The sequence below is a fragment of the Homalodisca vitripennis genome, chromosome 3, assembly GCF_021130785.1.
Source record: "Homalodisca vitripennis isolate AUS2020 chromosome 3, UT_GWSS_2.1, whole genome shotgun sequence".
In the NCBI taxonomy this organism is placed as follows: Eukaryota; Metazoa; Arthropoda; class Insecta; order Hemiptera; family Cicadellidae; genus Homalodisca; species Homalodisca vitripennis.
In genome coordinates this window covers 20,120,280-20,145,632 of record NC_060209.1, presented here as the reverse complement: position 1 = coordinate 20,145,632, position 25,353 = coordinate 20,120,280, and the positions used below count along the sequence as shown (strand labels likewise).

At 36.2% G+C, this 25,353-nt stretch overlaps 1 protein-coding gene across 1 annotated transcript in view; it reads right to left on the bottom strand.

Moving 5' to 3' along the window:
- Positions 1 to 21,112, bottom strand: part of LOC124356660 (protein decapentaplegic) — a 63,870-nt gene extending 42,758 nt beyond the window's left edge. The window contains exon 1 of the mRNA XM_046807791.1: positions 20,606 to 21,112. The gene's annotated coding sequence lies outside the window, so the exon portion shown is untranslated. The remainder of the gene's footprint in view (positions 1 to 20,605) is intronic.
- Positions 21,113 to 25,353: the final 4,241 nt, after the last annotated feature.

Sequence of the window (25,353 nt, the reverse complement as noted above, 5' to 3'; positions counted from 1 at the left end):
GACAAAAGGTCATGGAGATAGAATTTGAACGGTTGACGAGTAATCACTGAGATATTATACGAGTAGGAAGGAGATCGTGAACATACTATTTGCACTGATAAGCAGACAAGAGATCACGTAGATACAATTTGAACGGTTGACGAGTAATCACTGAGATATTATACGAGTAGGAAGGAGATCGTGAACATACTATTTGCACTGATAAGCAGACAAGAGATCAGGAAGATACTATCACACTACACGCGTGAGTGAACACGTGAGTGTGCGCATACCCAGTGTAACTGCCATGTTCTCCGATAACAACCCTGCTGTATGCTTATCAGAGTGATTCCCTACTTCTAACTGCTGGCGTCCACAGCTTGGTTAGTTGTTGATTGTCGCTTTGGTTGGGATTTTCGATCAAAAAAATTATGGTTGCCTGTAAAGTCGGTTTTACGGGCGAAGATTTTACGTGACAACGTCTTTTTCTCGGTAGAATATTTATTGATATGAATATTATTAAATTGCACAATAGGAACAAGGAATTGAATGAAAATAAGAATTGCACAAATTTTAACTATAGAAATATATTTTGTTTACTAAAACATTGTACATAATTTGAAATTAATTAAAATTTGTTATTGTAAATGGTAAAGTTGAATAAAACATTTACTAAAATTGGAATTTGAAATTCTTGCTAAACACAGTTAAATTCTAACTCCGCGCGTGGTGATTGGTCGGTTTAGTTCGTTTGTTTGGTCGCACTGTTATGACAGGTTAGAGGTTATAATTTGTTATTTTAAATGTTTGACTAGCAATACGCGCTGTTTCTTCTCAATCGACTGAATTACGATTGATTGCAGAGTGATTTAAACTAATAATTTACTTAACACTATCAACATTTGTCAATAGTATGACATAACCTATAAACTCAGTTTCTCAACTTTTGTGTCAATCTAACAATTAATCAATCAATCATAGTTTACGATAATGAAATATCAGTGTACAATTATTTACCTTTATTGTTGTAGTTGTTGTAAATGACGAATCTAAGCACTCCACATTTTCACGAATAAACATAGTTATCTGCTTTATCCCGTGCGGCGGACCCACAGTTATCTGCTTTATCCCGTGCGGCGGACCCACTGGACGGGCATCGTAACGTTACCGGGCGTTACACTTTTTCATGAGTGACTCCGAGCCGCAAACTAATTTAAGACGTTGTCACGTCAAAAACCTCTCAGCAGGGATGACATTGAATATTGTGTTTAAACATACTCAATAGCAATAATCCCGGTTTAAAATTTAACATTTATTTTGTTAAATTTAAGTATTACAATTGTGTATTTCACAAAAACATTAACAACAAGATTTAAACTGATTACAGCAGATAAAATTAAAACAGCCAATTGTTTTAATTCCCTATCAGCGCTGTCACCTACAGTAATGGTAGTTAACATTTTGAACAATAAATTAAAACTAATTAATTATCTTCCTTATTCATCAATATTTTCATAAATTTGATGTATTTAGATTTTTAATTACATTTCCTTCATATAACGTACCCACACAACCTTTTTTTTTTATCACATATCCTTTTCACGATTTTGAAAATAAAAGTCGTAATATTATAATTTTTTCTGTAATTAGGCCTTTGGGTCAGTGCAGCCACTTACTAAGACATGTAAAAAACAGTTCTCAAATTAAGTATTTTTAAGTGAAAAAATAGCGGCTGTTTGTGTAGTAATCGCGTTTTTTAAGGATTGAATGCTATATTTGTTTGTTGTTGGTCCAGGAATAATACCTGTATAAATGGGTAGAGTTCGGGAAATTCTGTGTAACACATTGCAGTTTGAATATATAGGCTGCATGGCATGAATTCTGCGCGTGGCGTTGAAACATAATACGAGAGCAAGCAGTTTCGGTTGGAATGGAATCCATACATTGTCTGATACATTAATGACAGTTAGGGGTCCATGATATGATTTTAAATAAATTAAAAAAATCCAAGGTCAATTCTAAGTGACGCGTTTGAAGAATTACAAAGAAAAGATAAGAATAAAATATAAATTTTTTTAACTCTGGCTTAAGACTACTTTCCGACTACAAAAGTACTTTATTGATGCAAAATATTTAATTGGCGAAGTATTGCCCATTGTCTACATAGATAATAACACTAGTTATCGTGATCCTTCTGCCTAAGTGATACACATTCAAGCATGTAACTGCTCACAAGTTAAACAACGTTTTTGCAAGAAATATTATATATATATATATATATTATATATATATATATATATATATATATATATATATAATATATATATATATATGTATAGTTTCAATAAACATTGAATCACAAAAAGTACTTGCTCCGCCAGGAGTCGAACCCGGATCTTTCACTTGCCGGGTGAATGTGCTACCATTACACCACAGAGAGCTTACTTTTTCCGATTCAATTATTTTTTTATTTGGCAGTATCTGTCACATATGCGTTTAAATAAGCAAACTAACATATGATCGGAAGACCAAATACCTGTCAAACGACTTTTATTTACGTTAAATTGTATAAATGGCAATAGCCTTATTTAATTTCAATAAACATTGAATCACAAAAAGTACGTGCTCCGTACAGTATATATATATATATTCTGTGCGAAGAGTCTTGTAGCCTCAGTCGCTACGACAATTATTGTGATTCAGGGAGTCCGTCGTACTCAGGAAGCTGACTCACTTTTGTGCAGTTTATCTATTATACACATGTCCGCCTTGTCTTTAATGAGTCTGACAATGGAGTGTCATTTCTTAACATTTCTTATATGCAGCATTACCGCTTGTAAACATTTTACTTGTACTGTGCAGAACTAATTTGTGACTACGGAGTACTGACGGTCTGCCCGAGGGTATAGTATAATTACAAGGTGGATTTGCCCACGCAGCAATATTATTAACAGTTGGACACAGCTCAAATATCTTCAAACTGCTATTTTCTCCACATTTCGACACAGCCTACATTCACCTGGGAAAACCAATGAGAACATAGAACTGGTACAATGATCACTATAACTTCTTACTAGATGTACGTTGGGAGTAGCGGAAAGTTAAACTCATTTAACATTTCTGCAAGTGTCGAAGTACAAGGTCATTTAAAGTTTGTGTCGTTACGTGCCTACATATTAGTCAAACTATAGTCATCAAACTAAGACGTCAATATTTCCAATTATTTGAGAAAGTTTAAATGTTTCTACAAAACGAAATTCTTCTTATTACCTGTTCATATACTCACCTATATGTTAGCTTTATGTGCTTCATCACTATGTACAAAAGATCCCTTCCGTGGCAAACGGAAGGATGGTTGACTTACTTGGACTATCGAACGAAGAATTCAGTATCAAGAACGGAAGTTAATATATACAACTTTATAATAGCCGGCTATAAATGTGCTTGTAACACTTTCAGAAATGTTAAGCAATAGAACCATCTTGACAGGATGTTATTAGTTACGACCTGCTGACGAACATTAAAATTTTGTGTAGATAGTATCGAGTTTACTCAGAATCCACTAGAAATTACGGAGTTCGTGTTCCCATAACAAGCAACATATATTTCGTATATAGTTCAACCATATGGGAAAATGCAAAACAATTCTCGGAATTCGAATGTTGAGTTTAGCTCCAGTTCACCTTCCCCTAATTGCAGCGCCTGAATTTGACGCTGTCTCAGACTTGACATCGTAGTGCAGTAAATTGTGCACCTGATGAGACAATCAGACCGCCCCTTCGTGTAGATTACACTATAACATTTTGTTTTGTGGTCTATGTGTCTCTGATGTCGAAACTGTATAAAGGTTCGTTTTGTGCTTCTTCGTCACCAACTTCTTTTTGGATCTCTTCAGACGAACGTGACTCAAAGATTCCAAGAATCGAGTCTGAGACAACGTCAGATACCATGTGTTGCAATAAGAGGAAGGTGAGCTGGAGCCAAACTCAATATTTAAAATTTAATCAACCCTTCCTACACTAGCTACGTTATGTGTAGGATTCTCTGAAATTTCGCGAAGAGTGTTGTAAGAGACAGATTTCTGTGCAATCTAGTTAAAACTAAATATAGACGATTGTACAGGGTAGAGCAGATGAACTTGCTTATTTGAGTTGGGCGCAGTGAAGCGATTGCTATTTCGAGAAGGGTGAGGGTCCATTCGAGAAGGAGTCATGCAGTTTTTTATCTACTCAGTTTACCCCTGTAGGAGTGGACGAATTTGGGGAGTACCTTCGCTGTTGAAGCGTACTTTTCAAACGGACTCTCGATCATCGCCAGGCAACGTGAATTGTACCCTGTTGAAAAGTGTTCCTGGCCATCAGTCTATTGCTTCATGTGTAAGCAACTTCAGGGAAACTGGTGGTGTTAAGAAAAGAAGACCTGGACTTCCACGGACAGCAAGATCGACTCAAAACATTGACATAGTAAGGCTGTCTGTTTTACGATTCCCTTAGCGCTCTGCCCGTAAACACACAGCTACTGAAGGATTGTCTACTCGTTCTGTTAAGCGAATTCTTCATGAAGACCTAAAGTTTCATCCTTACAAACTGGCTGTTGTGCAGAAAATTAATCTGATTTTGACGCTAGAGAAAACTCATTTGAGGTGCTTCTTGACATGCCTCAAGGCACATTTATGACATGGTATCGGCAAAGTTGAAGCTCTGATAACTTCACTCTTTTTTATCACAGCGTACGCATTGAAATATGTCGAAATAAAAGAATCTATATGGCATTCATTATGGAAGCTTAGGGAATCAATTAGTTTTAACTAGTAAATTAATGGCATAATTGGTAGTTTTGAGAGAGAAATACGGGACGGTCAATAAAGTAATTCACCCTTTGAAACTTCGTTGACCAACAGGTTTTTAATTACAGGTTTGCAGTTTCATTTTCTGCCTATAAGTTATGACCAACGTTCGGGCAAACGATATGGCATCGATGTCCGCCGCTCAAGAACAGGTTTGTAATTAAACCCTATTAGAAGTCGAAACTTCCGGGTCTGGAGAAGTGAGTCGTGATGGATTGTAATGACAGAGGTTCAAACAATTCAGTTCCGTTGGACTGTCCAAGAAACGATCCTGTTAAAGGCACTGAATATTTGAGGATTGAAAGATTCACTTTGATGAAGAATTTTAATAATGGTGGTCGAGGATGGTTGAGAGCGGATACCTAAAGGGAAGTCACTCCTTAAAATGATAAATGTTACTATTGCCACACTTTGTGACGATAACAAAAAGCTTTTTTCGAGTTTGGTGCAAAAACTAGATTGGATGCAGCCATTTCTTCCAGTAAGTATCACTTGCTATATATTTTCTTAGGAACTGGTGGAAGAGAGATTCTGATGACAACTCAGGTGCTATGCATTAATTTGCAGAGAGAAGATTGTAGATGATTTAATATTCTTCAATTAACTCATGTGGCTTCGAGCTATCGATGATTGGAGGCCGGTTGTAGGTATGATGATTGCTCCTCAAGGCTTCTGACAATATGTCATTAAATAATTTTTAGGTCTTAGAAGCAAAAAATAAAGAAGAAGTTTGAGGAAAGCAAATAAATCTACTGCACCAATGGGAGTATGTCTTAAAATAACCATCACTAAGGAATATCCTAGGACATCTCTAGATACGATTTCTCAGAGATATCCTTTTTGGAAACACTAGTTATAATATATGTGATACATATATTGCGATTGATGCGTAATACAACCGAAATTAGGGTTAATTCAGAGTTGAGGTAGATATCGTACATCTCATCCATGTGATGTTAATGTACTATTGTTACAATCAACATTAAATCTAGTATTTTTTAAATATAAACAATAATGATCCAATAGTGTAGGTTAAGATTATATTTGTAATATGGTAATATATTATTAATCGATTGAACTGTTATATATAAATCTTTAATTAATCCACATTTTAAAATCTACTCATTTTAATGATACATTTCTAGTAATTTTATTACTCACGAATACCATTAGAATTGCCATTAATAAAATGACACCCATTACTATTTGCTCAAAATTAGTAATCGGTGTAGAAGGAGAATTGTTACCAACTGTAGTGGAAGGATTGAAGTAGAGAAGTGTGTCAAAAGTGAAGAGATTCGTTAACCTTGATCTAAATAGTGAGATTAAAACATGCGCGGGGCCAAGCAGGGTCAATGTGGCACTCCGTGTCTGCTACATCTACAACTACATTGTGTTCTGTCACTTATGTGACTACAGGGCCGGCTATGGAATTTTCGGTACCCCTTTGGTGAAGATGTGGTGCGCACCCTCATCCAGACTATACTTTGGTAGTATTTATGAACTAAAACTAAATTTATTTCCGAATAGCTGTCACGAGTATACTCAAATTCACACACGTTTTTATTGCAGCGACAATATGTACATTGTACGGTAAACGTCAATACGCAATTTCTAAAATTCCAGATATTCATACAAACAATACACATTCATACATACATTTTTACAATCACGCCTCTTTCGTTCATCGCCAATGCAACCCACTTAGTACAGCAGAGTCAGTTTTTTAATTGGGCGGTCTCCCAGTTGAATGCCAAAAACTCACCCGCCTTATAGAATGCTTGGTACACGAAGAAGCTTTTGAGCCGAGTCTTTAACGCCTTAGGCGTTGGAGCATCTTTAATTGAATTGGGCAGTCTGTTGAGGAAATGAACACACGTCTGCTAGGGTAGGCGTTCATAAACCACCGTTCTGTGTCTCCCAGTTCGTTAGTTTGCTCTACTACATATACATACATGTGTATGTCTCGGCCTCTGGTTAAGGCACATTTACTCATACGAAACAAAGTGTTTCCAAAATGTAGAGGGGCAGCATAGTCAACAGCTGCAATTTCTTGAACGCTTCCCTGCACGACTCTAAATTTGATTTTGGCGATTACACGAATTGCTTTTTTTAGTCTGAATGATCTTTGAAACTGAGAGTTTGTGCAAGCTCCCCAAAGGACCCAGTCTGTAGGCCAGATGGGGGTAAATCAAACCGTAATACGCCATAATCAGTACCTGGCTATGACAGTATTTGGCTAAAGATCTCAAAACAAAAATGGCTGAGCAGATTTTGGCACAAACATGGTCAATGTGCTCATTCCAAGTCAGCCAATCAAGGTGCATTCCTAGGAATTTTGAAGAGTTGACTTCTTCCAGTGTGGAATCAGCCAACAAGATGGCAGGCCCACACGCGCAAGACAAAATTAAAAACGTTGGTTTTTGAAGAGTTTGTTGTTAGATTGAGGCTGTGGAATTATTGGACTCAGTTGTTAATGTCAACAAAAGCCTATTGTGCCAAAACTTTGCCTTACATTGCGTTTAAAAGAAAGTTGTATCATCGGCAAACTGTACCGATTGTCCATGCAGAAGTAATGATTTTAAATCGTTGACGTAAAGCAGGAAAAGCTCAGAACTGAGGATAGACCCTTGAGGGACGCCATAGCTTAAGTCTATTGATTTGGATAATTTATGTGATATCTGAACAATTGATACTGTAGAGTTACCTGTATTTTCCTGGCAGTTAGAAGACTGCCCCTGGCTATAGTACTAATTACCGAAGAAATAAAAGCACAATTATCAGTCCTAGGCATTAAAAACAAAACTTGGGCAAAATATCGTTTTGGAAGAAGCTGCTCAAGAATTTGAATTTGAATTTGAAGCTGCTTTTGTGGAAAATTAAATGAAACGGTTTGTGTTTGGAACGTACGATGAATCAATTTGATAGTTGATCTGTTTGCATGATCAGTGATTTTGTTTCTCTCGTTTCCAGACAACATTTCATTTATTAATGTGACTTTATGAATGTAGAGATTGTATAGCGGTCCACTTTGTGGTGTATGGAGGACAACTGCACCATAGCCTACCATTCAAACTCGGGGTATATAATTTATACTAAAGTAATGTCACCCACTTCAAAAGTACACTACGACCCATTGTAACAGGTATAGTTCTACTCTCTGATATGCACAGATAATAGGGAGGTAAGATGTTTACACTTTGATAGACATTTGGTAATTTGTGAGGGAGAACTTTGAATTCACTGCACTCATGTTCTAATAAAATCACTTTCTAATAAAATCACCAAGTAGGTGAAACATTGTCTCTCAAACACTATCTTAAGGACTTTCTAAGCTCATTTACAGTAAAAACTTTACTTAGATTGACACTTTTAAATATCAGTTCAAACACTATTTTAGATAAATACTCTAACTTAATGGTAACCATTATGGCTTTTCACTCAGTTTCTCTCACTTTAATGGCAGTTAGTCACATTAAAAGCAGAATTGCGCAATAAATGCGCAGTAATGAAGATTCGATTTGTAAAGTATACTTATATGTTTAATTGTGGCAAATAAATATAAAAGGCCATTTCTAGATGTTAAAATTAAATTATGTATTTCCACGTTGCTTCCAAATAGAGTGATAATGAACTAAATAATATCATACGGGTAGGCCTAATGGTTCAAATGTTCAACGGGAATTTTGCATACGAACTTAATATTAATAAAACTTTAAAACTGACTTCCCTTCACGTTAATGTCGACTCACAAGCGCGGGCGTCAGCATCTTAGCTCGACATTGCAGCTGTAGTTGGAAAAAGTGAATATTAGTAAACGATAAGTCTAAAAGCACTCAAAGTTGTAATAAGAGACTCGGAGTTGAAATCAGGGACTGGGAGTTAAAATAAGAGGCTCGGATAAACTCGCCTAAAACAAAATCAAGACGGTATTAGCCATTTATCGAGACAAGTTAAGATTCATGACAACGTGGTTTCGTCAAAAGGATTATCACCACACTATTATCGCTATTAATCTGCCAAATAAAACATCAATCAAGGTAAGTTACTTTACTATTTACAACTTTACTTTATATTACATTCAAAATTAGGTGTCTCGCATGAAAGGGCTAATTTATAAGACGAAAATATCCCCGAAAATATCTCGTCAGAATGACATCACCACACTATTATCCACATTAATCTGCCAAATAAAACATTAACTAAGGTAAGTTACTTTACTATTTAAAACTTTACTTCATATTACATTCAAAATTAGATGTCTCGCATGAAAGGGCTAATTTATAATACGAAAATTTAAATTTTACTTACGAGATTTTACTTTAAAGGCGCACGAGATGTTGCTGGGCAGCAGGAACGGTAGCTATAAAGTACTCGAGAGAAATAATTCATACGCGTGCCAATTAGGTTGTTAATCCGCCAAGAATTTAGTTCCAAGAACATCGGATGTAACTTATATTAACCAGTAACGAATAACAGGGTTTCCAATATATGTATTATGTGAAATACAACTAAATACCTGCACAGATTTCCCCCATTCTTTGTTTTCGCAAACCCGGTTTCCCTATTTTTACACCTATGTTATTTATTTCCTGTTCAAGAGGCTGTTGTCTCACAATAGGTATTTTCTCATTACAGTTAAATTTAAAATAACAGAAGTGTCCACTAACATCTAAGATTGTTAGTTTCCTAATACAGTGTCTCATTTTTAATGATCTAATACACTAAGTTTTATTTTCCAACAAAATTTGGAAATTTTCATTTTAACATAACAGTAACTAAAACATTTAATTTCACTGTTATTATATAAAATACAAATAAATAACGGTACAAATTTTACTACTAATTCATTCATTCTTCTCAATCAATCTTGATTTTTTTTACCTGCATTACTATATTACGAATGACATACTCGTATGTTTAGTAATAGAAAGAACATTAAGATTAACAGTAAGGAGCATTCTGGAATTGTCTCAAGTAATCTCTAACGTAGATCATCTATGTGATTCACACGAAACTCATTGTGTAATTTTTAAAATTTCAACTACTCAATTTTTATCATATTTTTAACGTGTTTTATGAATTAGCATTAGAATACTACTTTAAAAAACGTGCATAGTGAAGACAAAATTTTAAAGTTGGAAAGTTGAATGGATAAATCTACCACAACATGTCCCTAATGTAGAGACAGCCCAAAAACTTAAATCAAATACAATTTTTAATATTTTTATCTAACATTTATAAACACTGTAATCCAGAGCCGTTTACTATGTAGAAACTACAGCACATATTTGTGCCTTGTAAAAAATCCAACCAATCTCTGTTCTTCCTGACAAACTTCATTTAGTGATAGTTGAATAGACTTAACTAAGTCAGAATCGGTTGAAGATAAACTTGTACACGATTGCCAAACTTCATTTAGTGATAGTTGAATAGACTTAACTAAGTCAGAATCGGTTGAAGATAAACTTGTACACCATTGCCACGTCTGAAGATACAGTACTTCGTAGTGGCGCTTGATGAGGGGGGAAGAGTTCTGCACGAAACGTCGGTGCCTCTGTGAGTCTATTCACGTCAAAATGACACAAGAAATACAATGCCTTATTGATTAGAGTATGCATGGCCGGGAGCGTCACTATTGTGGCATTGTTTTGGTGGGCACATCGCTTCTACGGGAGTGACAAAGAATTGAACCGCGTTCGAGACCGCGGCCGAGACCGCGGGACCGAAACAGCTGATTGTGCCTCTTGTCCTCGACTCCTCGTCTTTGTCACTGGATGATTGCCGGTCACTCGCTACTCGCTACTGTCTTTCTCTCTTATTTAACAGTTTGATTCAACCTCCGAGGTACAATCTACCTGAGAAAGCTGGCCGAGGTGTGGTAACGATGCAGTCTTGCCACTCTCCAGGAAGGTTTCACTGAAGTTACAGAAACAACTCTGATATACATAAATATCTTCTTCAATTCTAATGTACTAATGTAATACAAAAAAATTCTAACATAAACTTAAGGTTCCCACACTAAAAGAAAGGCGGAGGAGGAGAAGAGAATAACGGCTTCTACAGGGCCGTTGATAAATCATCGCCCACCTCTCCCTATGAGCGTTGAGGTCAAAATTTTCCGATCAGTTATAATGTATGCTTCCTCAGCTTGGTGGGCCACATGTAGCCGATCTAATCGTAAGAACTTTGAGACAATCCAGAACAAGGCTCTCCGATCTATCACGAGGCAGCCCTAGTTTGTTCGCAATGAAACTCGCAACTCTTTACAGGCCAAACCCTAGAAGAATTTGCAAGAAGGGCAGCAGGGAAGTTCGAAACCGCAGCAGCTTCGGAACATCCACAGATGTCGGCCATCGCAGCGGCGTACGGAGGCCCGGATGACTACAGGTGACGCCCAACCTCCTTCCTGGACGACCCTCCGTTAAAAACCACCACCATAGTGACCTTACGAGCTCGACCAGGACGTAATTGACTTATCCCCTTAAGTGTGAATCTGTATTAGGTAACTACTTTACCTAAATTGGCTATGTTTTGAGTTTTGTTTCAGAGCTTCCTCTACAGTCAGTGGACCTAGGGTCCAGGTTCTGTACGGCCACGAAAGGACGTGGGAGCAGAGTGGTTTAGTGGGTAAAAATCCCACATAACTGGGACGCCAGTACCTTTTGAAGGTTCCCTCTGCTTTAAAAAACACAAATAAAAAATATTATAGGCCACCTCACACCGCACATCCATCCATCAAATAGACGGATTTTATGCATTGGACGTCCACGGGGTACTACCTCACACCGCAAATATTCTTATTTTAAAGCTTCTTGTCGGATTGTTGATTTTTCTTGGTATATAAATCACACATAGATATTTAACAAAGAATTCTGTTTCTGGGCCTGCAGGCTCCCAGAGTTGTTAAATCGTATAGTTACACAAATAGGCCTACATATTACATTGCAGATTTCTTTCTCAGAGATATTCCGCAACACATAAGGGACCTGCAGGTCCCGCTGTCCGCATACAAAAATCCTCTGTCTGGCTGTTGGAGGTCGGCGCTGAACACGCTGAGTCGCTGCTCTCATCTATATACTAGACTTATATATATATGATCACAGCTATTTACTGGAGTAACTTACATTATTACACGTAACAAACTGTTCTACTGTTTTGATATGGCTGTCTTGCGCCGTTTCGCCTCCCATCTCAGATGGTACTTAACACATCTAAATAACTTTAATTAACGATAGTAATTTTTTTCAATTCAATGATTTATTCCGTAACAATTAATATACCGTTTTTTTTTTTGATATGATATGATGATAAAATAATTAGATTATAAATTATTGTGGCAAAATGTGTGAGGTCTGTGGCCACCAAATTACAGTTTACTAATTTTTATTTTATTTTTTGAGATAGGTTACGTTAACTATTTTTGAAATATACAACATTGTTTGTTATGATTAATAGGTTAATAACTATAATAACGCTGTGCCCATCAGCAAGATATCGCCTCGTCACCACGCACAAGCCTCTAGCCCATGTGGAACTAATTTCGTGTATGTAAAGTCTACTGTGTATGTTTGTAAGTTCTAAAATAAATTTTATTTTATTTTATTTAATATAGTATCCTTTGTATTATTGGTAGCAAACGTTTCGAAACATGTTTTAAATATTTTCGATGTTAAATTTCTTTGTACAAGATGAACAAGATATAAGAAATAAAATACAATAAAATATATAATAATACATTTCTTTTCTTTTCTTATAGAAAGCAAAATATAAGTTTTGAATTTTGAGGAATGTATGAAATTACGTTTTTGCCAATATTAAGTAAAAAAATACCATAGGAATTGGATAGTTCTTAATAGTTAAAACATCCTACCTCAAACATACAGCTAGCCGTTCTCTGCTTGTAATTGATTTCCTATAATTCGTGTCTTCCCTCTTTACATCATTCTCTATAAATGTCAAAACCTCGTCGAATTGTTCTTTACTTAGTCTAAAATTCCGTCTGAATCTCTCTTGGCCCCCTCTAAATCTGCTATCAAATTGTGGAATTCACCAAATACTTTTAATGTTTTTATTAATAGAGTGTACCTAATGTTTTCGTTTACTAACTGAATACAGTACTAACTGTATTTCCGTCATCACTGCTAAAACTGTCAGCACCAATCCACGGTACACTTGTCACAAAATCACCGTTACACCAAAGTACACTAAATATCATTATTTCATCGTTTCCCTGACAGAGGTCGCAGCTCAACTGAAAGATAACATGCAAACAAATTCGTCGAGATATTTGGACGGACGGACGTTTGCGGAGTGAGGTAGTACCCCGGGGACGTCCAATGAGTGAATGCATGGATATTCGGTCTTCAGTCTAACGTAACATTGTACATGAAGTTTAACACTGTTCTTATGAGGAAAACTCAAGATCGTTACACCACAGTTGGTTCTTCACAAAAACGCCTCAACCATAATTCGCTTTGAGATGTTGAGTAGAGTAGGATATAGGGCTCTAACCAATAATATTAAACAAGAAGTTAAACTTAACCCTAATGTATGCATATTCTTAGGGGATGTTGGAATTTTCAATTCAATAATGTTCAACTAAAGTCAACTGCTAACGATCAGCTACATATAGGGCATTTGTGACCAATCTAAAAGACTGCATGGAATTTTGTCTCATAATCAAATGACTAATTCCAAATTATGAGAGGTTTTTTCAATGATAAAAAAGGCTATAATCCATTATGGACTTTTTTATTGGTATTAACCCTTTGGTACCTTCACAATTGTTTCAACGTTATCACGGGTTTCAATTTTAATCAAATATCCATTAATGATGATTATTGTTAGGTTTTAAGGTGATATTGATTAAGATGATAAAAAAATATGAATAGTGTGAAGAGGAGTGGAAAGTCAGTCATCGTTTACACCGACGCCTACAATGAAGGAAGTGTTAGAATGAAACATACAGGGAAATTAGATATATTGCAATGTAACTGAATGTAGATATCTATATATAAACTATATGGGAATCGAATAAAGTTTCCTTGTCGCCAATACAATCATATATACAAATTCTTGCGTATACGACCAATGGCGTAACTTTAAGAGCGAAATTAAACGCAAGAGCTGTGGACAAATCCCATAAGATAGAACATGTATGAGAGTCGATTTACGGTAAAATCCGCCCATAGTGAAAGTTCCCTAAATTTGATTTATTATCAAATAAATTATTACTCTCCTTAACAATCCTAATTGTATTGATATTTTAAAACCAGTTTCGTTTTCAATCAAAATTAATTTTTACATTGAAATAAGTATAAAACAATAAACAAGTATCAGGCCAAAGTCTCCACTTCACGTTTAAACTCCGGTCTGGTTCGTTCGAGGTTAGGATGGTCGGCCGTCATAAAAAACAGCAAAGGAACATTTATTTACTATTTTCCCACAATAAATAAACGTGTTGTGTGTATATCCTTTATGTGTATGACCAGGTTTGTGTATATTTAATCAAATAGCGATCCAAAAACGGACGATAGAAAAGTAACATATTTTTCTACATACCTCTTTGAACGAAGATGATTTAATTTTTATCATTTATCTAAATCCACCCAGTCATTACACTCTATGTTTTTGGCAATTGAAAACCCGGTTAGAGAATTGTTTTGGTGGGGTGGGTTAGCCAATAGCCTTCACCGTTTGTGTACTCCAAGGACTTTAGGTCACTCACTAACGACCTCTGGATATATATCAGCCAGCTGGCGTCCTTGCTTATCTCGAGCACCAAGGAAGCGCTTATCTAATCCGGCAGATACAGCTCTCAGAAGTAGCTCATACATAACCGCAGTTTCACAAATGTTTAAAGTCAGCCACTTTGTGGAAAAATCGAGGAAGCTGTGTAGAAATTTCCCACTGATTTTACAATGAAAGTCTAATTTTAATTGTGTTTTGAATTGCACAAATCACAATTCAGGATATGTACAAGTTCAGCGTATCACTGTAGCATAATTACTTTAATTTGAAATTATTGTTACTTTTGAGAAATTGCGTAAGATGACAAATTGAGAAGATGATATTGTATCGTTTTTCTAGCTAATCAATTGCATTAAAGACGTGGAAATGACTAGAAACTACTATTTCCTATATGAGCAGTACATTTTGTTAAATAAGTCTGTAAATGAAGATCTATAAGTTTTATTTGTGATATAGTCAGTATTAAAACCTTCAACGTTGTTTTGATGTAAAGAAAATTGTCTTTTCTTAACTCAATCAGTATATTGAAAAATCACAAGAAACAATATTAATAACTATTTATTTTGTGAAGCCTTTCAGAAGCAAGTCTATCTCATCAATATCGATTCTTTAGATTTTTCAATGTAGAGATTGAATTAACGAAATTTTGTATTATTAAGTTATATATATTATAATTATAACGTTTTTAAAGTTGCAGAATATCGTATTTTTTTGAAACTGGATAATCTGAGAAAGAATTTGGCATGATAACACAACGATTTGCTTGTAAAATACCTCTGTCCAAATTAATTCAGTTTATTGTCATATATTGTCCAGGTTTGGAGGTTAACTACGTTTAATATCAACTCCAGTCTTTTTACTTGATTTTTAAGTCAAATAAAAACAATTTTATATCCGTTTAACTCTTTTCTTGGCAGTAAATAATGAGGAAGACTTATGAATCAGAGTAGATTCATATAGCATTTAGGATTATGTATCTAAACGGATACATGGTAAGTAAAGGGTTAAAGGTGGTAATGGGGGTTAAGGTCGGATGATAGAAACAAGTTTTACGGGGCATTTTAACTTTTTTATGTGCCAGTTTTTTTATGGGACAGTTTTAACTTATAACTAGCCAATTTTCCCTGTGTTTGGAATAGCCGAAAGTATTTTTCTTCCGTTAGATAAACCGAGAAGGGAAACTCATGTATTTAGTATAATTTACATAATTTAACAACGCATATTCGTAAATATAATTCAGCTAATACGAATTATTTTACTACTTTTATAGTAGTAAAATAACTGAAAAGGTGTAAAATACTGTATAAAGTTTACGCACCTCCAGAATTAAGTTATGAAACATTTCATGAAAAATAGACCAAACCAAAATGGATACAGGTTAAGTCTGCTGGACAGTAAAGAAAATAATCGAGTATTCGCCTATTTTTGCGCAGTATACAATTTAAAGTGTTATAAGCTATGGCTTTTCTTTACGCAGTATAATAAGGCAGAATTTAGAATAAGTAGCAATGAAGTTTATAGCTAAAAAAATAACAGAAATATTAAATGAATTTGTACTATGGTAATTGTATATTACACGAAAAATCTTACCAACACACCGTTTGATGGATTTACATAAAAACTTACATTTATTTCAATCTTATTACTCAGTATAACGCATTTCCTTCCTACTTCCTGTGAGTAAGGCCGAAGCTCCATTTAACATTAGTTACACATGGACCTGTTGTCATTTCCTGGGAAACCTGATGAATAACACTTCCTTAATGTTCCTGTTTCTCACAAATACTTACTGTGAGTCAGACACCGCCTCGGTCGTGAGACGTGAACAGAGTCACTAGCCTGGCTACTCGCACCCCACGCATTCACTTACCCACCACCGAAACTCACTGACAGACTCACTCAATTGCTTACCTAACACCGATACGCTCTGACAGACTCACTCAATCGCTTACCTAACACCGAAACTGACTGACAGACTCACAGAATCACTTACCCCCCACTGAAACTCACTGACAGACTCACGAAATCACTTACCCACCACCAAAACGCACTAACAGACTCACACAATCACTTACCCACCACCGAAACTCACTGACAGACTCACTCAATCACTTACCCACCACCGAAACTCACTGATTTGTGTTTTAAAACTTTTTATTCAATAAATATATAGATATTTTCATTGGGAAATTAGACATTTTATTTGTAATAAAGTATTAAAATACAGTACTAGTTTTTGGTATTATAGCATTAATTTGTATTATTATTTATGTATTATGAAAATAATGAGCCATTTTAATAATTGACATGTTTTAATGTATTCTCCCAAAATGTAGTGCTTAATGAACGGTTGTTTATTATTATTAAATATATATTAAAATTATGCACAAGTGAACATAAATCACAATGCACACATAAGGTGAGTGGGTGTATAAAATTAAGCAAAATACTGTCATCTCCATGTTTGGCATAAACCATATTTTACCCTTGAATATTAAATTAAAATGAGTTCGTATATTTTTATCTTTATTTGCTGATAACAAGTTTTCATTCATTTTGGATGAGAGCATTCTCTGAATTGTTTAGTGACAAACAAAGGACAATAAGCACAATGGGAGTCAGGGTAGTCTTTTCTAAGTGCTCTTGTACTGAAATGAAGTATAAATAAATAAAATGCCTTTATTTAGCCAGCGTATTTCAACTTAAAATTACTTTTTCAAATCAACCTTTGTCCAGTAAGTTACAAATAAGTGACAAAGAAATTGTTGTGGTATTATAAAATGAAAAACCTATTTACAAATTAATTATTTTTACTTAGGGCAAGTAATTTTTGGTGAGTGTTAATCTCTCAACTTACGTTTACAGTTTTCACAAGAAACTACACTTTTGACTTGCAGGGGAGACCATTGAACAATTTTGGGCCGAAGTACGAAAATCTCTTCCTCCCGATCTCAAGCTCACTTGGGGGAAATTGAGATTGCGGTTATGTTGGGTGATGCATTCAGAGACCTCATCTCGGTTTAGAGCCTCTCGCTTAAGTACTGTGGCTCTTTAAGAATAAGAGCTTTTGGGATCATGCAGCATGTCAGCATTCTGCATACCACTTCTATGGACAGCATTTTGGCAGTCTCTCGAAAGTAGGATACATGGTTAAAGCGTTTTAAATTGAAAATGAACCTTATCGCTGAGCTGTCTTTGAAGTCTATTTATATCCTCCTCTGAGATGCTGTAGCAAAGAACTGATACAAATAATGCATGCAAGAGCTGAAGGTCTGCAGTCTCAGGCAGCAGCTTTCTAGATCCATTCAGACCACTCAACCTGCCAAGAGCATTTCGGGAAAGCATTTGAGAAACCATTCACACACTCGTCTTAACAGTTACCTATACCCCCTATAACACCGTTCACACACTCGTCTTAGCGAGATAACAGTTACCTATACCCCCTATAACACCATTCACGCACTCGTCTTAGCGAGATAACAGTTACCTATACCCTCTATAACACCATTCACACACTCGTCTTAGCGAGATAACAGTTACCTATACCCCCTATAACACCATTCACACACTCGTCTTAGCGAGATAACAGTTACCTATACCCCCTATAACACCATTCACACACTCGTCTTAGCGAGATAACAGTTACCTATACCCCCTATAACACCATTCACACACTCGTCTTAGCGAGATAACAGTTACCTATACCCCCTATAACACCATTCACGCACTCGTCTTAGCGAGATATCAGTTACCTATACCCCCTATAACACCATTCACGCACTCGTCTTAGCGAGATATCAGTTACCTATACCCCCTATAACACGTAAACTTAGAATGGCCGGACTGGAATATAGAACCCGACATCGTTGAGGGCCCCGTGATAATTGATACACGATTATTATGATGCTAATAATTGATTATGTTATTCTGACGTCGGTTGGATGTTAATATTAGTAACATCGTTATAGCCTGAAAACCCTTGAATATAAAGTTCAAATTAGTACTTTATTTTACATATATTGCCACAGTCACGTTTTAGTAAAATATGGCTGAAGGTCATTTTAATCACTTCAGTCGTTGGCCTTCATACGCCGGTAAGTGTACTATACTTTTCAGGATCCTATTATATGGACTGTAAGGTAGCAGTACGCTAACCCATGTGTCGCGTAATGTTCTACAATCTACGCTGATGCTGCAAGCCAAATTTCAAGTATATAGATACATTCTTTAGTGTGCTAGAGAAATTAAAATGACATGTTATAGTTCTCCGTTTGTTTACAAGTTTATTTATCTGTGATTTTTCGTTGTCCCAATAAGACCAATGTAAAAATGTTCACCAATGCACAGCCAAATACAAATGCGTCATTATCGAACTCGATGTTGATTATATATAAATGAAGCTTCACGCAAAATCTCGTTTATAGGTCGGTTCGTCCTCGGTTTATCGCGCCGACAGACAAAAATTAATTTTTTCCAGCCTCTCGAGTGATAGATTTGGCAACGCTCAGCCAATTAATTATGAACTTAAAAATACCCATTAATCCATGTTAAGGGGAATTTGAGTGAAGGGGGATTTGGACATAAAGCACCCAAGAAAGTGCAATTTTACTTCAATTTCGAACCATAGGGCGTATTAGTAGAATGCTGCAATCTAGGTCACATACGAATTTCATCCCTATATCACGTAAAGATGAGTTATCAAAGCCGTTATGAAATTGGTTAGTGCAGAAGCCTAGAGTTACTCCGAGACCATTTTTAGCCAATAGAGTAATTCTTGCCTGAATTGCCAAAATTTTAGATTTTGCACTGTACTTTACAGCCAAAATCATAGTACCAGCACGTAAAGTAAATACGTTATATATTTCCAGGCGAAGTTAGGGCTACGTACCAAACCACTTATGGTACGTAAGTGGTTTGGATACCAAATTCTTACGTGCAAGAAGCAACGTAGTAGGAAACAATCGGAGAAAAATATATAAATATGAGAATAAAGGGGTGATGAAATTGCGCCGTTACTTACATTACCAATTCGTGGTAATTCAACAAACTCCTACACAGGATGGACGTTTGCCCGGCCACGCAATGCTTCCGCAGTTCTTGGTCCACACTAGCGATAGGCTACGTAGATGAGATGTGGGACCAAGAATTTTGCGCTCTACTATCATATTACGCCAAATGATCATGCATTACGAACGATAAGTCGATGTTATTACCATCGATATTGCCCTTAAGAGACAGCTCCAGCCTCAAGGACACAACCAGTACTTGCAAGGACTCTACCTTCGCAGAGTGCAATCGACTCAACACAGGCACAAATACTACTCGCGTATGCTCTCCGATAACTTTTGCAGCCCAAATCTGACTTATGGCATCTTATCCCTACTTCTACCCTGTACGTACAATCGCTGTGAACAGATTGTATCGGTCTCATCTCTCTTATGTGTCATACCGCTAGCAAGAATGTAGCCTGGATAAAATTAGGGGGAGAGGGTCAAGAAAACTGATATTTTCCGTAGTGGAGAGAGAGTAAGGCCCCATTTTCTCCCTTAAAAAGTTCTATGTTGAGATTGATCTTTGTGTAGTACATGTCAATAATACTGAATTATTCAAATAATAATAATCGTTGACTAAAAAAATAATTTAAAGAATTAAAAATTGGGGGAGGGGTCCGGACCCCTTGGACTCCCTCGCTGGCTACGTCCTTGACACCCAATTGTTACAGATCTTAAGCATTACCCAGGGTGTGTATCATTTATGTGCCGGTAACAGTTTTAATACTTTTTTTTGTTTTCGCTCATATTACGTTATATTTTTTCCTTCTTATGTCACATTCAAACACCCCATATGCCGAATAAATATATACAATCAATAACGTCTCATGAAAGAAGTGATAATAAAACAAAATAATCAACGCTTAATTTCGACTGTCATCAATGAAGAATTTGTATCGAACTTATTTCCTTCCTCTATGATGTGAAATAGTTAAGGTTCTATTTGTATATGTAAAAGAGAGATCCGGTGGTGTACCTTGTACTCGGGGGTTGTTGTGGGGTTGCCGTGCACCAACATGGAGTCCCGGTGAGGGGTGGGCTCGGGCAGATAGCATTGGCTCGAGGCTGGGGACGACACTCTCCTCGTTCACGTAATTGACGTAATTGTGGTGTGGACGTGCGGGGGCGACTCCTCAATCTTGGCACATTCTGCACCGCGTCTGGGCCTGAAGGTCTGTCTGTTTGTCTTCACTTCATCGCGCACTAACACACCAGACTTGTCACCGTCCGATCAAAGATTGTCACTTGAAAACACTTCCGCCCAAATTAAAAAAGGTCACTTGTTACTATTTTACATAAAACCAAAAACTACGCGATCTTCTTAAATCAAGTCTTGCAAAACAATGAAAAGTCAAGAAAATACAATAAAATTAAGAATGTGTATTCTTACACTAGTAAACACAAGGACTTGTCCTGTCGAGGTTACCGACTGGAACTGAACCACTGGCTACATAGACCTTGCCACACTGGGCGATGTGACTGAAGCGGGCGCCGGCTAACATAGACCGCGGAGACAGACACTAGACTGCCAGACGCTACTTGCCGCCCGTGGAGGGGGCAGACCGGCGCGGGCTGACCTACTCGATTTTGTTTCCCTGTTTATTAAAAACCGACTTTGATGTGTTTTGTCTCTTTTTAGTAACTCTCTTCCTTAAAAGATCTCTTTGTTTATTGAAAGTTCTCATGAAGATTATATTGTTGTTTGTCAAATATGTGGTACACGTTGTTATCACAGATAGATACTACGTTCTTTACCTAATAAATATTTGTTTACTATTGATATAGTTCTTTTTTGTACAGTCTTAGTCGCACTGGGGGCTCGCTTGATTTGATAACATGCACGTTTAGCCAATTTTGAAATTTTTATCGCCTTTGTGTTGTGTATAAACTTTACCATAATTCAGTTTCTACCAGAACAGTTTTGCTGTTTACTTACATTACCAAAAGTTTCTAGTTATTTTTAGTTTACTGACAGTTAATGTTTAAAGAATATTAAGGCGATACGTTCCAGAAATGCACGACGTTTATTTTCTTGTTGAGAAATATCGGATACGTCCAATACAATTTATGCATTACCCCTTTTCTTGTTGCTCTCTGTTACGGCAATATATCGTGATCCTAACTCTAATTGTGGAATAGACAATTTTCTGGTTATTCCTTTCTTTTAGACTAAAGGGGGAAAAGTGTTTGGTAGCAATCGTGCTAAAAAATGTTTATAGTTACAACATTGAATATTGTGTAAAATACTATTTCATTGTTATTTACGCGTTATACATGTTTCTGATACACATTTATTGTTTCCAAACCACATTTACTAAAAGTGGTGGGTTGAAAATAAAATAATCAGGAACTCGCCTGGAAGTTCAGATTTCTAGTTTATCCTTGAAGTCATTGTAGGAAATTCTCGCCACCCCAAAATCTCCTGATTTCCAGCACCAGTCCTTAAACTGACATGATCCATCAGAGTTGTCAGTTCACAGGATCAGCTATCATGTCTGAAATTCATCTTGCTATACCGAACTGGTTTATCCTCCAGGAAACGTTCTGAAAAATCTAATTGGACAATATTTCCATGAGTATACTCAATTGGATTTCCTTGCAGAGCTACTGCAAATAAGAAAGCTCTATCGAACATGTTGCGCTGTCATAAACTTTCCTATGCTTTTCCTTGAATTTCAAGGATTTCAAAAGTCCTGGATGGTTATTAGAAAATACATACTACATTCTATTCCCATATGTGGTATAAGGTAGAAAGCACCAGTACTGAAACCTCACGATCTCTAAAACTAACACAACTGGTATACAATGTTAAAAAAAATTTGTTACTGACTACATCCTTATTAGTTACGCTTAGAAATCCTAATCACTTGTACCAAACGGTATGTCCTCTATCACACACACACACACACACACACACACACACACACACACACACACACACACACACACACACACACACACACACACACACACACACACACACACACACACACACACACACACACACACACACACACACACACACACACACACACACACACACACACACACACACACACACACACACACACACACACACACACACACACACACACACACACACACACACACACACACACACACACACACACACACACACACACACACACACACACACACACACACACACACACACACACACACACACACACACACACACACACACACACACACACACACACACAAAAGAACCTGTTATATAGACTAATGCTTATTCAAAATTCAAATTTCCTTACTACCGTAGACATTACATAATGTATGGTAATCGTCAGAATTATTTATTTTAAAATAAATAAATTTCACAATATTAAAGCACCAGTGAAACATAAAGTATGTGCTCTCTTACCCCACTCATTCCCTGTCAATATTTCTATTTACAGCGCCGATTATTAGTCTACTGATTTTGCTGTTACCAAGTCGTAAGCGATAAACTCATCAGCACTATAAAATTGTGACGCTAAAAAGAGTTTCAAACGAGTTTTAGCGCCTTGGACGATCGGGCACTCTTTATTGAATGTGGCAACTTTTTGATAAAACAAACCCTTGCCTGTGATGATAAGTATTCGTAAACTAACGCTCTGTGTTTCCCAGATGAATAGGTGTATCTGGCTCTTGTCTCATATCAAGTATGTCTCAGCTCCTTTTCAGGACACATTCAGACATACAAAATAAGGTTGTCTCCAAAATTTACAGATTAGGCAGACTAAACAGTTATAACGTTTTGAAGGCTTCCTTGCAAGATTCCCTGTTGTGAAATTATCCCAATCGCTTCCTTTTGCATTTAAAAACCTTTAAGAACTGACCATTAGCGCCCCCCTCGCAACACCAAATTGTAGACGTGTGAGTAAATTTATCTGTAATATGCCGTCATCAGAACCCGAATAGGTCAATATTTGCCCAAGAACCTCAAAACATAAATTCCCGAGGAAAATCTGGAGCAAACATTCAATATGAGCATTCCAAGTCAATCCCCCCCCCTAGGAATATTCCAAGGAATGAGGAACAATAAACTTCACCTATCATATTATCATGCAATCAGACTGGACTTGTCATTGGAATCTCTTGATCCCAATGTTAAAGTCAAAGAAAGTTTATTTTAAAATTTTACTGTGAGATTGAGGTTATTACAATGCTATACCAATCGTTATTTCAACAAAATCTTAATCGAAGATTGTTATTTATTTGTCCTGACACAGTATCGAGTTATCAGTGTAATGTACAAGTCTTCCCTGCTGTAATGATGATCCTTTGGCATTGACCTGCATTAGAAAAAGAATAGGGCTGAGTATTGATGCCTGAGGGACCCCAAATCTAGTATTATTTGAAATTTGGACAATTTGTGTCCTATGGCTTAGGAAAGAGCTGAAGTTTATCAAGCAGTTTGGCTTCGAATATTTTAGATAGATAGAGAAACACACTCAATGATAAATTTCGGCCTTTAAGCCCTCTACAATCATGTCCACTAAACTCACTACTGCGTCTATGGTTGACTTACGGTACCCTTTTTGAAACCGAATTGATTTTCAGAAAGCAGATTGTATTTTTAGAAACTGAAGCATTCTGGTAAAAAGCAGTTTTTCAAATGTTTTGCTACGAACCGGCACAACTGATATAGGCCTTCTAATTATTTGTAGAGAATCGATCGCCTTTCTCATTGAATCCTTTCTTATTAGTATCCACGGAGTTTTGAAGCCGCCAAGCGGGATGCAGCCGAGAAATCTTGGTCCATATGAGATATAAAATTTTATTTATTTAGAGCCACAATCTCCATACCACAAATATCCCTCAGCATCAGTAAGATAAAGTGGTAGTCGTTGTTAAAAGTTCCCATTACCATAAATCTATACCGATGCACCACTACCTGAATCTTGTAGGCAATAAAATACCAAACACTTGGAGACCCAACACGACAATTGGATGGTCCTGATCATCTCCAATGTTGGTGATGGCTGCTTGGGATGGATCCTTTTCTCCACATGTATACCTCGATTACTGCAGAAGACCTGAAATACTAAGCCTCAATAGAAGCATATTCGAGAGTTGTAACTTTATATCATGATTCATTGGACCACGCTCTGAAAATTGAACACTTTGGATTTACTCTTTAATTCCTCTTTAGGATGATTATGATGGTGACTTTATAAATATATATTTTTTATATAGTGGTGTTATTAAAATTTAAATCCTAATACCTTATTCGTAGAATGTTATTAATTTTATTATCTATAATTCGCGTATTTCATGAAAGACAAATAATGTACAAATAAGTATTGTATGCTAACAGTTTATATTATAAATGCATATTTTAAATTTCTCAACTATAACTCAATTATATAAACTTTGTGAAATATGTTTTTATTAATGAAAAATATACTAACTACAATTTAAATACAGGTAGAAGAATTATATCTATTAGTACTACTGTACCATATATAATTGCATAGACCATTGTTACACTGTTAACTTCATGTATTAAGAAATACGCAACTGCTATGTATAAAAATGTGTTGTTTCTTTCTTTCTAGTTTTCTTTAGATAGTCTACAAGTAATCATTGTAAAAAATCAAGATTTTGCCGTTTTCTGGAGTGATAAACAAAGGATCAACAGACGAGCCTGACGAAATTTTAGGTCATTACAAATATAAAATTTTAATAAATAATAGGAAGTAATTTTTACGTTATTAG